General features: G+C 46.7%; 1 protein-coding gene across 1 annotated transcript in view; it reads right to left on the reverse strand.

Annotated features, from left to right (window-relative positions):
* Positions 1-12,690, reverse strand: part of CAPN13 (calpain 13) — a 133,656-nt gene that overhangs the window by 91,013 nt on the left and 29,953 nt on the right. Inside the window, exon 2 of the mRNA XM_090047294.1 lies at positions 104-10,358. The gene's annotated coding sequence lies outside the window, so the exon portion shown is untranslated. The remainder of the gene's footprint in view (positions 1-103; positions 10,359-12,690) is intronic.

Consider the following 12,690-nt stretch of genomic DNA (forward strand, 5'->3'; position numbering starts at 1 on the left):
AACAAGGTAAGGCTGATATTTCAGCCTCCTCGTTACCATTCAGTGCAGCACTAAGGGTCATGAGTTCTCTAAAAAAATTTGCTCACTCATGACTATTTCTTACCTTGTGAATTTTTAGGGGGTTGTCATTTTTTTCAGGAAAGTCATGGATCAGTCCAGCATCTAGCCAAGTTCAGTGAGACATACATCTGTGCAACTGAGAGCAGAATTTATCCCAGAGAGCAAAACAGGTGCCATTTTCCTTTAAGAATGCTTTTACATTAGCACCACATAAATAAAAGCTGATTGTACCAAAAGCAGGAAGCACAACTCCCCTCATCCAAGGCAAGGAGCTCTGAGGTGATAAACGCCACTGCTGCTAGCTCATCTGACAGCATGCGTGCCCTGTTAATCACCTGCTCTCTGGGGAAGCAGCAGGTATATTCCCCTCCAGGTATTGTGATTCATTGTCTGGAACCGATATCTCTGCTTAAATGGTGGATTAACATGATTTAAGAATATTCATTGCAAAGTTGATTAGAAAGCACCATCAGCAGCCTGGCAGGGGATTTCAGTTATTGCAGCATGACACCATTTTGTGATTGTCAGCTTTTCTATGGAGGGTTATATTGATGTGTCCATTTTCAGAGTGGCTTTAAAATCCTACAAAGAGAGATTTGTTTCTGCTAATGAGCATTTGGATTACTTGCCATTATTTGTCTATGGTACGTAGAAGAAATCGGAGAGATGGAAGTGCTTATGTCTAGAAAACACAGGACTGTGAATCAGGAGATTTAAGTGTTGTTCTGATATTGACATCCTGTTTGGCCTTAGTTGACTTGACCTCTCTCTGCCTTGGTTTTTCCTTTTACAAAATAGAGCCACTATTACAATCTACCTTCGAGCGAGGTCCTGAACTAAGTAATGAACATCATTAATTAATGACTCTAAAGATCTTTGAGATTGTGGGCATCATGGAAGTGCAAAATATACTTTGTCTCATTATCCTTCCTATGCTGTCAACTATGATTTCTGCATTGCATGGGAAAAATGGCTACTTTTAGGATTCAGAGCAGCTATTCAGTCCTTGCTTGGGTAAAACTCCCATTGACATTGAGACTCCCATGTGCTGAGAGGGGCCAAACTTGCAATTCTCAATTAAATGAAAAGCAGGTTTACAACAGCTCAGGATCTGGTGCAAATGAGAGTCTTTGTGGAGGGAAAAAGATTTAATGAAGATAGAGTAAAGATTACAGGGTCTGACAGTGTATCCAGTGGTTAGATCAGGGAGCTGTAAGTCCTGGGTTTGAGTCTCAGCTTTTCCACTGAATTATTCGGTGACCTTGAATATTTCATTTAACCTTTCTATGGTAATAGACTGTTCATTTAAAACTTCTATACTGTGATCAACATCGAGAATTAATTAATCAATGTTTGTAAAGCACTTTGTAAAGCACCATGAGCTCCTCAGGTAAGAGCTGATAGATGTACTAAGTATTATTCTATTTGGTAAAAATAATGAAATCTGTATTACACTTCTGGTGATAATGTGATTACTGCAAAGCCAGGTAGGAATTTTCCTCCTAAATGTACATTTGGCTTCCTGAATTAAGGTGTTTTGCCTCACTGGATATTGGGCTCTGCTAGGGAGAATAGATTTGATGGACCAGTGGTCTAATCCTGTAAGACAAACCCTGTGCTCTTATCTGTAAATGCTATTCCTTCCCATTTACGATGAACACCAGAACAATGCCATTTCTTTGGTAAGACTGTTTTGTCATACCTTTTCTCTTTCAGATTATTCATGCAATTGATAATTGTTGTTATTTTTCCTGTCCGGAAGGTGAGATTACATATGGTATTGCCACTAGCAGAGGAACAGGAGGGCATTTTTAGCTATTTGGAAGTTTTCTGTCAGGACTTCTTCCATAGAAAATGACTTCTAACTCAAAAGAAATGAAAAGAAATTTCTCTGTTTGTGGAAGAAATATTTTCATTCACACTTTCAATTTTCCCTCCTCCATTTCCTGAAAAACAAGGTGGGGTGGGGCTGTGTGCAGGACAGAGATTTTTCTAAAGTGAAGTAAAGTGGTGGGGGTGATGCTTTGCTTTTGTAAAACTCCCTCTGCACCTGGCCAGAAATGCCCAGGAATATTATTCTTCACTTTCCAGATGGGGAAAAAACATAACTCTGCCCAAACTCGTCACTTTCATTGGGTATTCCATTGCTCTTGTATTATAAGGCTGGATGTGAAAAAGAAAAGGACAGACATCAATCAATTTTACCAGCCCATGCATCATTCTGTATACCTGTCTCATGTTACCACTTATTCGTCTCCTCTACTCTAGATGCAGGAAGACTATGAACAATCTATAGGTGCTATTTATAGGCAAGTTGTTGTCTGTGCTCATCCTTTTTGCTTTCCCATTTATGACAGTATTGCTACGGTAAACACAACTTTTTCTAACTGCACAAACTAGAGGGCAGATCATAAAGTCCTGCTCCACAATTAGTTTGTACTTAGTTCTTATTCAGGAATATACCTGCGTGAGAACGAAGCAAGGAAGTCAGCATTTAGCATTGCATACATGATGACATAATTACTTTTCTCATTAATTAAGTGCAACTACTTTTTGGATGAAATTTGAAACTACTTACCAGGGCCTAATGAAAGTGTACAACAATATTTGAACCAGATCCAATTGCAACTACAGGTAGAATTTGGCATGAAGAAAGTAACCCCTTGGGGACATATCATGCCATTATGTTTCCAGGAACAATATCCACTGAATTCTGAATGGGATGGACTGCTCTTAAAATAAAAATGGCATGGAGGGGCCTTGTGCTGAAATTTGACCATATGCTGAAGATAACACTAGAACTGTTTGGAAATTTTCAGATGGAACACTTTTCCTTTAGAAAATGCCGGTTTGTGGAAAGTAAAATGTGCTGTTAAAGTATATCAATTTCAGTGACATTTCCTCATGGAAACAAATTAAAAGAACATTTTCCTACTATGGAAAATTCCATTTCAACGATTTTGGCACACTAATTTTTCATTTGAAAACAACATATAATTTCAGAGTTTCTTTTAATTTACTAAAATTAAGTGTCAAAACTAGGAAGAGTTTCATAGTTGAAATAATGAATCATTTCAATAAACCTACATTTCCCTCCTACCCCTGCCAAAATTTGATTTTAGGAGATTTTTTCCCTCCATCCAAGAATGGGGCAAGGAATGGGACACTGAACTCAAGTTCCCACAAAACTGAAAATATGGTTCCTGCTCTAGAAACAGAATGGTGTGAACCATCATTTTCTTCAGAGTTTAAATTAAATTCCAGTCCTTCATGTTTACAAAAATAACCATTCATATATTAAAGACATGGTGCTGCCTTACTGCTAGCTTTCCCAGTAAATAACCGGCAATAGATAATTTATTTCAACTTTCTTGCTGTTTATGAACAGATTGCAGCATTCTCACATTTATCTGTTTTCAGAATGATTTATGAATTCATTTAACCAATAATTCTTGGCCTGCAGATCATTTCACAAACTGTTTTTTACAAACACTGTGCAGTTCATAATTATCAATTCACTTTTTGTTGACTAGCTGTATAAATTCCGTGGTGCATTTACATTTTACTTCTTACGATTCTTTTGTAACTTTTCTACAAGGGTAGACTGTGGGTATTACAATCAAATTTACAATTTGTAGGTTACATTGTGCTGCTTGCTTACCTGAACCATGCAATCACAGAACAAAATCAATGCTACGTAGACTACAAAACTAATCAGAACAGTACAATTTGCTAGTTTCACAATTAAATATAGGGTTAGAGGCTTGTTTCTACCCATACAAAATAATTAGTGTGTTGGGGTAGCCTTTGTGACAGAGCAACTCTAGCACTTGCAAGGCTCTGGGATGTACAGGGTCAGAAGCAGGTCCAAAGCCATGCAATTTCTTGGCTAGTTGGTAGAGGATGCATGGCCTCAGTCAAGAGCAAAGAGCTGGAGTGCTGGTACCTTTCATTTCATGTGTCTAAAATGTCCTGTGTGGACATCGTTGTGGTACAGCCTATTCGGGAGATAGGAATGCTGAGAATGTGGATTGCACATGGTTGTACATGGATTTTAGCCACATCATTGGCTCCCTGGTGCTTTACAAATCAATGGAGTTCATGCGTTTCCCAGCCAGGATCTTATGGTTAGAGTCTGCTTCTAGAAGAAATAGAAGAGAGGAAAGTACTACCCTCTATATTGTGAGTAATATTCTGAAATGTTTTTTTTTCTATTTACCATGAAACTGAAAATCTAGTTTTCATGCAGTCATATTAACAGTGAAATTTTCCCTGCCAGCTGCTGCTGCTGCCCCTCACCCAGCTGACCAGAGAGCGTGGGGAGTGCTAGAACGGCTTCTGCCTCACTCCAGCCAGGCTGCATGGGGAACTAGATTCAGCTGAGGGCGGTGGTAGCAGTAGCAGATGGGTTCTCCTTCTCCACTCAGTATCCTGGGGGTTCTCTGCCAGACCTGGAGTGGGCACTGGGAAGGAAAATCCCAGTTGGGGTGAGAACCTGGGAATGGGGGTGCAGCCCCCCCTACAGTGCTGACCTGTGCTCCTACACCTCCCTTTACAAAATCTTGGATCTGCTGTTGAGTGTATGTGACTGCTGCAGTCACTGCAGGGTCATTTTTGCCAGCTGTTTTTCTTGCCAACCTTGGCCATTTTCAAGGGGCCTTGCCTAAGCTGCAGAAGTGTTGCTAAACAGAAGGCCCCAAAGCTTGTTTCTGAGTGACCGTAGTGTGAACCTTTGCAGATGTGACAACTAACTTGGTCAGCAAGTAAAGGAAGGTATCAAACAATTAAACACAGCACAAGGCCTAAAAGGAGATAAGGAAAGACCATGCATTAAATAAGCTGCATACACTATAGCATAGCCTTACCTTAAAATAGTAGTTATTGATGTAACCAAATGTATTAAATATTATTTTGCTATAATTGATATATTTTTGTTAAAATGCCTAGATAATTTATAAAACAAAAACAGCCTTGACAGAGAAGACCATAATCTAAGGTAAAGAAGAAACAGGAACCGCATTCCACAATGGGGAAAGAGAGGGCATAAGAAAACCTCCCTCTTTCTTTTCCAAGGATATAAATCCCAACTAAATGACACCTTCCAAGTTCACAAGAGCTCTGGTTCAGTCCAGTTCCAAAAGTTTCAGTGAAACAAAGAAAGTGAAATAAAAACAAACAGAGATCATTAATTAGAATATTAAAGAGACGTCTATAAATATTGGGCATAGGGTGGAGGGAAATTCGGAGAACTCAGCAAATTCAAGAAGACCTGTTGCCACTCTGCATGCCACCCTCCTCCCACCTCTCAAGTCTTCTCAGCTGGTACAGAAGAAAACCTACGTTCTGTTTTCATGGGTAGCCAGCTAGGCTTTTGAATAAATGTTTGCTTTCATATTTAAAAAAAATAAAAGCAAAGCAAATAAAAGGTACAAGCAAATAAAAGGTTGGGCTGTTGACCTGTTTTTTCCTCTTATCAGCCTACCCACAAGGCTACCTGTAATCTGGGTAACCCTGGGAGCATCTACACATGCCCCTGACTATGCAGTCCAAGCAGCATATGGGTCATTTCTGACCCTACTGTGCAGTAGCAACAAGCTACTGGGCAAGAGCTCATTACTACTGCACAGTAGCATCAGCATCATGGCGACATAGCATCTTATGTAGATATACCCACTGTATTTGGTCAAATTCTGTTTGCGACAGATTTGGAGATGTTCTGTAATCATTTGCAAATACTGTATGCTGGCCTTGTTATTGGGAAGTTTATTGTATGACTATACTGGTTTAACTTAATGGTGGCTGTCAGGAAAAAAAACAAGAAAAGAATTAACAGCTCAAATTAAACTTCCCCTTAGCAAATTACCTGAGGGCTCTTAAGGGACAATGGCAGAGCCATTCTTGCTTGATCTCCTCCTGAGCCTTAAGCTCTCATTTTGTCCAGAAGAGCCATCATCTGGGAACTCAGAAAAGAACTAAAACAACTTACAAAAAGAACCATACCAGTTTAAAGAGGAAGACTCAAAACAAAATAGAGCTGTTTGGGAGAACCAGATCAAGATTTTAGGTATGGACACATACAAACTTAGGGTCATTTCAAAGGGGGAATGTTTCAGAAGTACTACCACTTTCATGCTCTTATTGTTATGTGGGGGGAAACCTGGAGAAAACCATAAAGAGGAGACAACTGTCTTTAGGCAAAAAAAGAAGTCTATACACTCCTTGGTTTTGAAGTCCTTCTTCTCCCAACCTCCCTATGCTTTATTCCTACTGTAAAATAAATCTTTTGTCTTGAGCAGTCTTACACGTGCTCCTGAAAGAAAAACAGGAAGGGTGACATGTCCCCCCAAGTGGGAATGTATATTTCCCTGGGGACAAATAGCACATATTTGCTGTAGTGGCACATATTTGTGCTGCTCCTAGTTATCCCTGGACACACCTCTGCATGCATACACTGGTGTGTGGCAAATTGCCCCAGGTGGAATAGGAGAGGCTGGAGCCAGCACTCAGGCTGGCCCCAGCAGCCTGTCCTGGGGCCCTAGGGGCCTCCCAGGGCAGCAGTGGTGGTGATCCAGGTGTGCAGAACCTGGCTGGCAGCCAGAATCCAATTTTGAGTGGCACATGCTGTAGCCACCTGCACCACACTGCTTTTTTTTTTTTTACTCATTTTTTTTTACACTGGGATTTCCCAGCGTTGAACAAAACTGCCGTGCTTAGCAATGCAGCATGTGCAGTTTGTGGCACCAAAGATGGGTTTGCGGCACCACAAACCACACATGCAGGCTCATGGCGATGCACCCGAGGTGTGCAAACTCAGTCAAACCTAATGGGGGAAGTATTGGTGAACAGGGTACTATACCCCAGGGCTCAAGTTAAGTGAGAGAACTGCAGAATTTCACTCCAAAAGCAAAGGCACAATATCCCCACCACGTGAGGGGAATGTACTCAGTGGGTGTGTCTACACATGGGCATTTAATGCACTTTAGCCTAATTTAAGGTGCATTAAGGGCACACGTCTACACATGTGTGCCCTTAACACACTTTAAAAATGGTGATTTTAGACTAACCATGCCTAAATTTGATACCTGTATGAAGCAAGTACCAAATTTAGGTGTGATTAGTTAAAGTGGATTAACATGTATAGAAGCATTAATGCACATTAATGCAGGGACTTCAGCGCGGGGTCTGCAGCCACCAAGGGGCTGGCCAGAGCCCAGCCTCAGGGCTCCTAGCTGGCCACCTCTTCTCCTCCAGGGCTAGGCTGCTCTTTGGCAGCCCCTAGCTGCAAGCTATAAAAGCCTCCAGACATTTTATGCCTTGGGGCGCACACCCCAGGAGTTTGGGCAAGCCTGTTGTATCCCTTGACCAGCTCTGAGATCCCCCAAGGGCTGCCCCACCTGCTCTCTATGGCAGCAGGGCCAGCACCTGCTCCCCTCTCCTGCTCATCCCCAGCTCTGTCTCTTTTCAGGCACTGAAGTAAAGTGCCTCTACTACGCGACTCATGGTCCCTGCCCATGCCTCTGTGCTGGATGCCTCCAGGGCCAGCATTGCAGGGATAACTGAACAGGAGCCTAGACAGCCAGCATGGGGAACATGTCCAGAAGATTGTCCCCATCAAGTCCTGGCCCCACCCGCATGCCCACCCATCCCAAGTGCCCAGGGCCCCAACTGGACACACAAGGAGGTACATGACCTTGTGGTGCTCTGGGCAGGGGTTGACATCTAGAGGTAGTTCACTCAGGGTGGGCACTTGAACACCCACATTTATGAGGCCATTTCAGCCAGGATGCAAGTGTGAGGCTACTCCTGGACAGTGCAGTAATGCCACAAGTAGGCCAAGATCTTGCGGGCACAGTGGGTGGTCAGGACTAACTTCAATCATTGGTCCAGTCATGCCCAGAAAAACTATGCCCTTCTTGTAGGAGCTGACCTGCATTTTTGTGCCCCAGGAACCATGCTGCACCCCTGCAAGTGCCACCAGCGGGGGTGACCTTCCATCATCTGCACCCCACCATGAGGCCTTCAGTGCCCTGCCCTGCCCACCTCCCCAGTTGCTGCATCCACTGGCAGTTTGGGGAGCCTGGCTTAGATGCTTCCTCACCCTTGGCCCAGCTCCACAGTCCACCAGAAGGAGCGGCCAACCATGCCACCACTGGCCGCCAGCAGTGCCAGGTCCTCCCTGGGCAGGGGACCTGGCTGAGCACCAGCTTGCCATTCATCGCAGGCTGTTGACACTAGGCACAGCCAGATGCTACTGCTGACAGGGAACCCCGCGCCAAGCCACCAGCCTTGGACACGTGGTAAGTCCTGCACTGGGGGAGAGACCTCCCAGTCCCTGCCCCAGCCCCTGCCATTGCTCCCTGCCTGAAGCGCCTGCACTTCCCTGGCCCCAGGTGTTTCCCCCCACCCCTTCCACAGCATGCAGAGAGGCAGGATACAGTTCAACTTTACTGAGCAGCCTTTGTCCCCTTTGTCCCACAGCTGGGTGGACACAGGCCTCTCACACGCCAAGGAAGGCGTTGCTGTGGTAGTAATGTTGTCCTCAGCAGTGGGGGGGCAGGGACATGTAGTGCTGTGATAGGTAGCCCTCCAAGCACTGGCGGAGGTTGTGGGGAAACCCAGGCTTGTCCCTCACATTGTCATTGCTTAGGGTCCCAGACCAGGAGCACAGGTGTGCCAGGGCACCAGCAGGATCAGCAGCAGAGGCACTTAGCGGCTTTGGCAGCACTCTACCTGCACAAACAGGTCATCACGCACCACCCAGGGCACATGCAGCAGGGACATACTCGGGGAGCAGCAGCAGCATAGTAGGGGCACCTCCCTGGAGAGGCACCCTGTGGGGAGGATGGAGGCATGGCCAGCCCTTCAGCCCAGTTGTCCAGGAGCCCCGCATGCCCCAAGTCTGGGTGCCATGGGCTGGGCAGCAGTGCAGCAGAACAATTGGCCTGTGGGTGTGGGGGGAAGTAAGGGAGCTCTGGAGATGCAGCAGCAGCTTCTGCCAGCAGCCTGACCCACCCTGGGAAGGGGGCAGGGGAGGCAGGCTGCCTGTAGCCAGTGACCCAGCAGCCCCAGGGGAGCAAGTGGGGCTGGTGGGGTTTGTCTGATGGATGCCTGGGCCCAACCCTGCCCAGAGAGGGTCCCACCTACACCCCTACAATAGGCCTCTGCCTGAGCCTCGGAGGAGGGCCTCCACCACCTCCTGCCCACAGGAGCCCCTGGCATTTGCCACAGCCCTTAGCCCCACAGGGGAACTGTCCATAGCCAGGGCGCTGGCCGCCTGCTACCAGACTGCATCCTGGAATCCACCACCCCACAGCCCCTGCCCCATCTGGGACTTGGAAAAAGAGTGAGACAGCTGTATACAGTTTTCAGTTTGGGAGGAGGGTTGGGGAGGGAAGGAGGAGGAGACTCTGTTGGTTGAGAGGGAAGGTGGGGTGAATGGGGTAGGGGTGTGAGGGAATAAAGGTTTTAGTTACAAACATGCATGTTCTGGAGTGGTGCTGGGGGATGGGCAGGAGGTGTGTGGGTGGCAGGGAAGGTAAGTGTTGGGGGAAATGGCTGGGCACTTCTCTGGGTCCTAGCACTCCACATGGGGCAGAAGCTGGCACAGTAGGTCTTCAAAGGTGTCCCGGGTCATCCGGAACATGTCAGATAACATGGTCATCATCCCATTCCTGCATCACAATGTGCTCCCACCAGTGCTGGCTGGTGCAGTGGGCCGAGAGGTGATGGGTTGTTGGGACAGGAGGATGACCGTGGTCCCAGCAGGGGTATCCTGGAGCCTGTGGTCAGTGGAGCAGGTGGAAGCAGCTGCTTGGTGGTGGGGGCTCCAGAAGGCAATGTACCAGTTGTCCAGCAGGCAGCTGGAGCAGGTGGGGGAAGGTCAGGTGGCGCTGGGTGGCCAAGCAGCAGGTGCACAGAATGGTGGTGAGTGAGCAGGACAGCAGCAGCAGCCCTGAGGAGTGGGGGACTCTGTCCCCGAGCACCAGAGCCAGGAGCTGGAGCAAGCAGGGCTGGTAAGCACAGCTGTGCCAGGAGCAGAGCTGGCACATGCTGCCTACTTCTCTGCCATGCTGCTGTTCTGACACAGGAAGAGTCATCCCAGAGGTCACAGTGCAGACGGTGCGCTTTCAAAATGGCTGTCGAGTGCTGGCAACTGGCTCTGGCTTCAATATCACTGTGAAGTGCTGGCAGTCATATGTCCAGAGGCTGAAGCTCCCCTTGGTGGCCAGAGGGGCACATGGCAGGGCTTCACTGACCTGGGACTAAAGTTACTTCCAAGGCACACCATGTGTAGACACCTGCCAAAAAACACAATGTGCATTAGCTTAATGCGGATTAAATTTAAGCTTGCTTAAATTCACATGTACACATGCCCAGAGACCAGGAAGAGGATATAGGTGTAGATAGTCCTGGAATCATGGCACTTTTTCTGATGAAGGATTTTACTGCATTAACAGAGAGGATCATACTTGTTCCAATTGTTTCAATGGGGTGATATTCAGGCCAAGTTCCACTGTCGTTTACCATTACAGGTTTTACTGCTGAGGAGAGTAGTCATGATTCGCTCATGCTAATGTTCTCTGCCTATCTCTGATAAAAGCAACCAGGCAAGTGCCCTACCACTTACAATTAGAAGTGTTGATGGGGAGGTTAAAAGTCATAAAATACTTCCAGGGAATAAATGAACCTGCAAAGACAAGCATTTGGATCAACTTATTAAATAAGAAGGACAAATTGGAATCCAACAGGGAGTGTGCAGGCAGATGATCCTCCCAAAACATTCTTGTAAATGTTATGTAGCAACCAAGCGTGACCTGTTGGTGGTTTTATTAGTGCAGAAATTAGCAACAAAAGAAGACAGAGTTCACCTCAGACCTTCTCTCTAGGTGTGGCCACCGCTGGAATCCCTCCCCGTGGAAAGCTCAGCCCATATTCTTGATCTTCTCTCTCACCCGAGAACTACTCTTGCCTTGTTCCAGCCTAGATCTAATAAACCACTTGCCTCACTGAAGCAAAAGAGCCCATTTTAGCTTTTCTCAGCACCATCAGTCCCTGCTGATAGGGTCAGGTACTTCCAGAAAATACTGTCAGCCTGTTAGTTCATTCATACTAATGACTTTATATCCAGAGGCTTTTGTATGGAAAATTTACATTCAAGCTTGCTCACCTAACCGACACAAGTTAAAAATAGTGCAATGCCCACAGCAAGTAAGCAGGGTCAAATTCTTCCCTTGGCTATATTCACGCAGCACACCTCATTTCAATGGAGTTACAGGAGTGTAACCAAGAGGAAAACCTTGCCCAAGCTCATTAATACCTCATGAGGGTGGACTTTGCCTTCGAGAAAATCATGCAGGCAGCTGGTAGAAGTGGATTTGACTAGAACGTATAATCCAACCCCTTATGTAATCCAGCCAATTACACTGCCAAGGGCTGCAGTCAAGGCAGAAGCATGAAGCAGTCAGGAGATTTTGTATCCAAATAGCTTTGTGGTTCACTTGGGATGAAGTGTCAAAATAAATAGCAGTTAAGGGACAGAAGAGAATTTCATTTTAGTCACTTTGCTGGATTGTGTACCCCACAGTTAAGGTCACCTAGAGGATATAGCTGATGACACATGGTAAGGATCCTGCCAAGATAGAGAACAGGGTGTAAACCCTGTAGCATGAAGCACTAGAAAGGAAGGATCTCACTGTTGACACTTCTTGGTGATCAAGGAAAGCAGCTTAGAGGGAGATGGACGGAGGGTCTAGAGGGGAGGGAGCTTTATTCCATCTTCTGCTAGTGACAGGATGGGTCAGACCTCATCTACAGTTCAGGTAAATGACAAGTGAGGGATGTCTTGGTTAAAGAAGAGTTACGCATTGAGTCTGAGGCAATAAAGCTTTTCTCTCCTAAAGGATGATGAGCAGGGATCCTGGTTTGCCCTGATTACAAAAAAAATAATTGCAAATTGTCTGATAAAAAAATCACAAATTCTCTGATAAAAAACCCACAATCTGTGATTAAAATGAAAGGCCCCCCCACAACCCCTCTGGCCCTGCTAGTGCCCCTTACTCCCCCACCCACAGTCCTTCCAACCCTGCTGGTGCCCCTCACTCCCTCCCCACAGCCCTCTGGCTCTGTTGGTGCCCCTTATCCCCTCCTTCACAACCTCCCAGCCCTGCTCCTGCCCCTCACTCCCCCCACAACTCCCCAGCCTGCTGATGCCCCCACCCCCCAGCTCCTGCTCCCCCAGCCCTACTGGAGGGGGCTCCCAGCTTTCACGGCTATGGGGCCAGGGACCCAAGTTGACCGCCCCATACCCCTGGCAGGAGGCAGTAACTGCTGCAGTGGAGTGGAGCCCAGCACCACCCTGCTGCCTGCCTGCTGCAGGCTAGGTTGGGGGGGGGGGCGCTCTCTACTGCAGCATGCACTCCCAGGGGGCAGGATGGACCTGTGCCCCGCAACATCTGTGCTTGGGGTGGGACGTCTGTGCTACCCACTGTGGGCTCCTGCCCTTGCTTGGTGCCTCCACAGCCCAGTATATGCAATCTGGTACTGCAGAGAACAGCAGAACCACGCAGGAAGCTGCCTGCCACTGCAGGCTGCCCTGGCAAGGTGTCCCCTGCCTGAACAACTGCAGCAGGG

Source organism: Crocodylus siamensis, chromosome 1 (genome assembly GCF_052110815.1).
Source record: "Crocodylus siamensis isolate JL-2025a chromosome 1, ASM5211081v1, whole genome shotgun sequence".
Lineage (NCBI taxonomy): Eukaryota > Metazoa > Chordata > Crocodylia > Crocodylidae > Crocodylus > Crocodylus siamensis.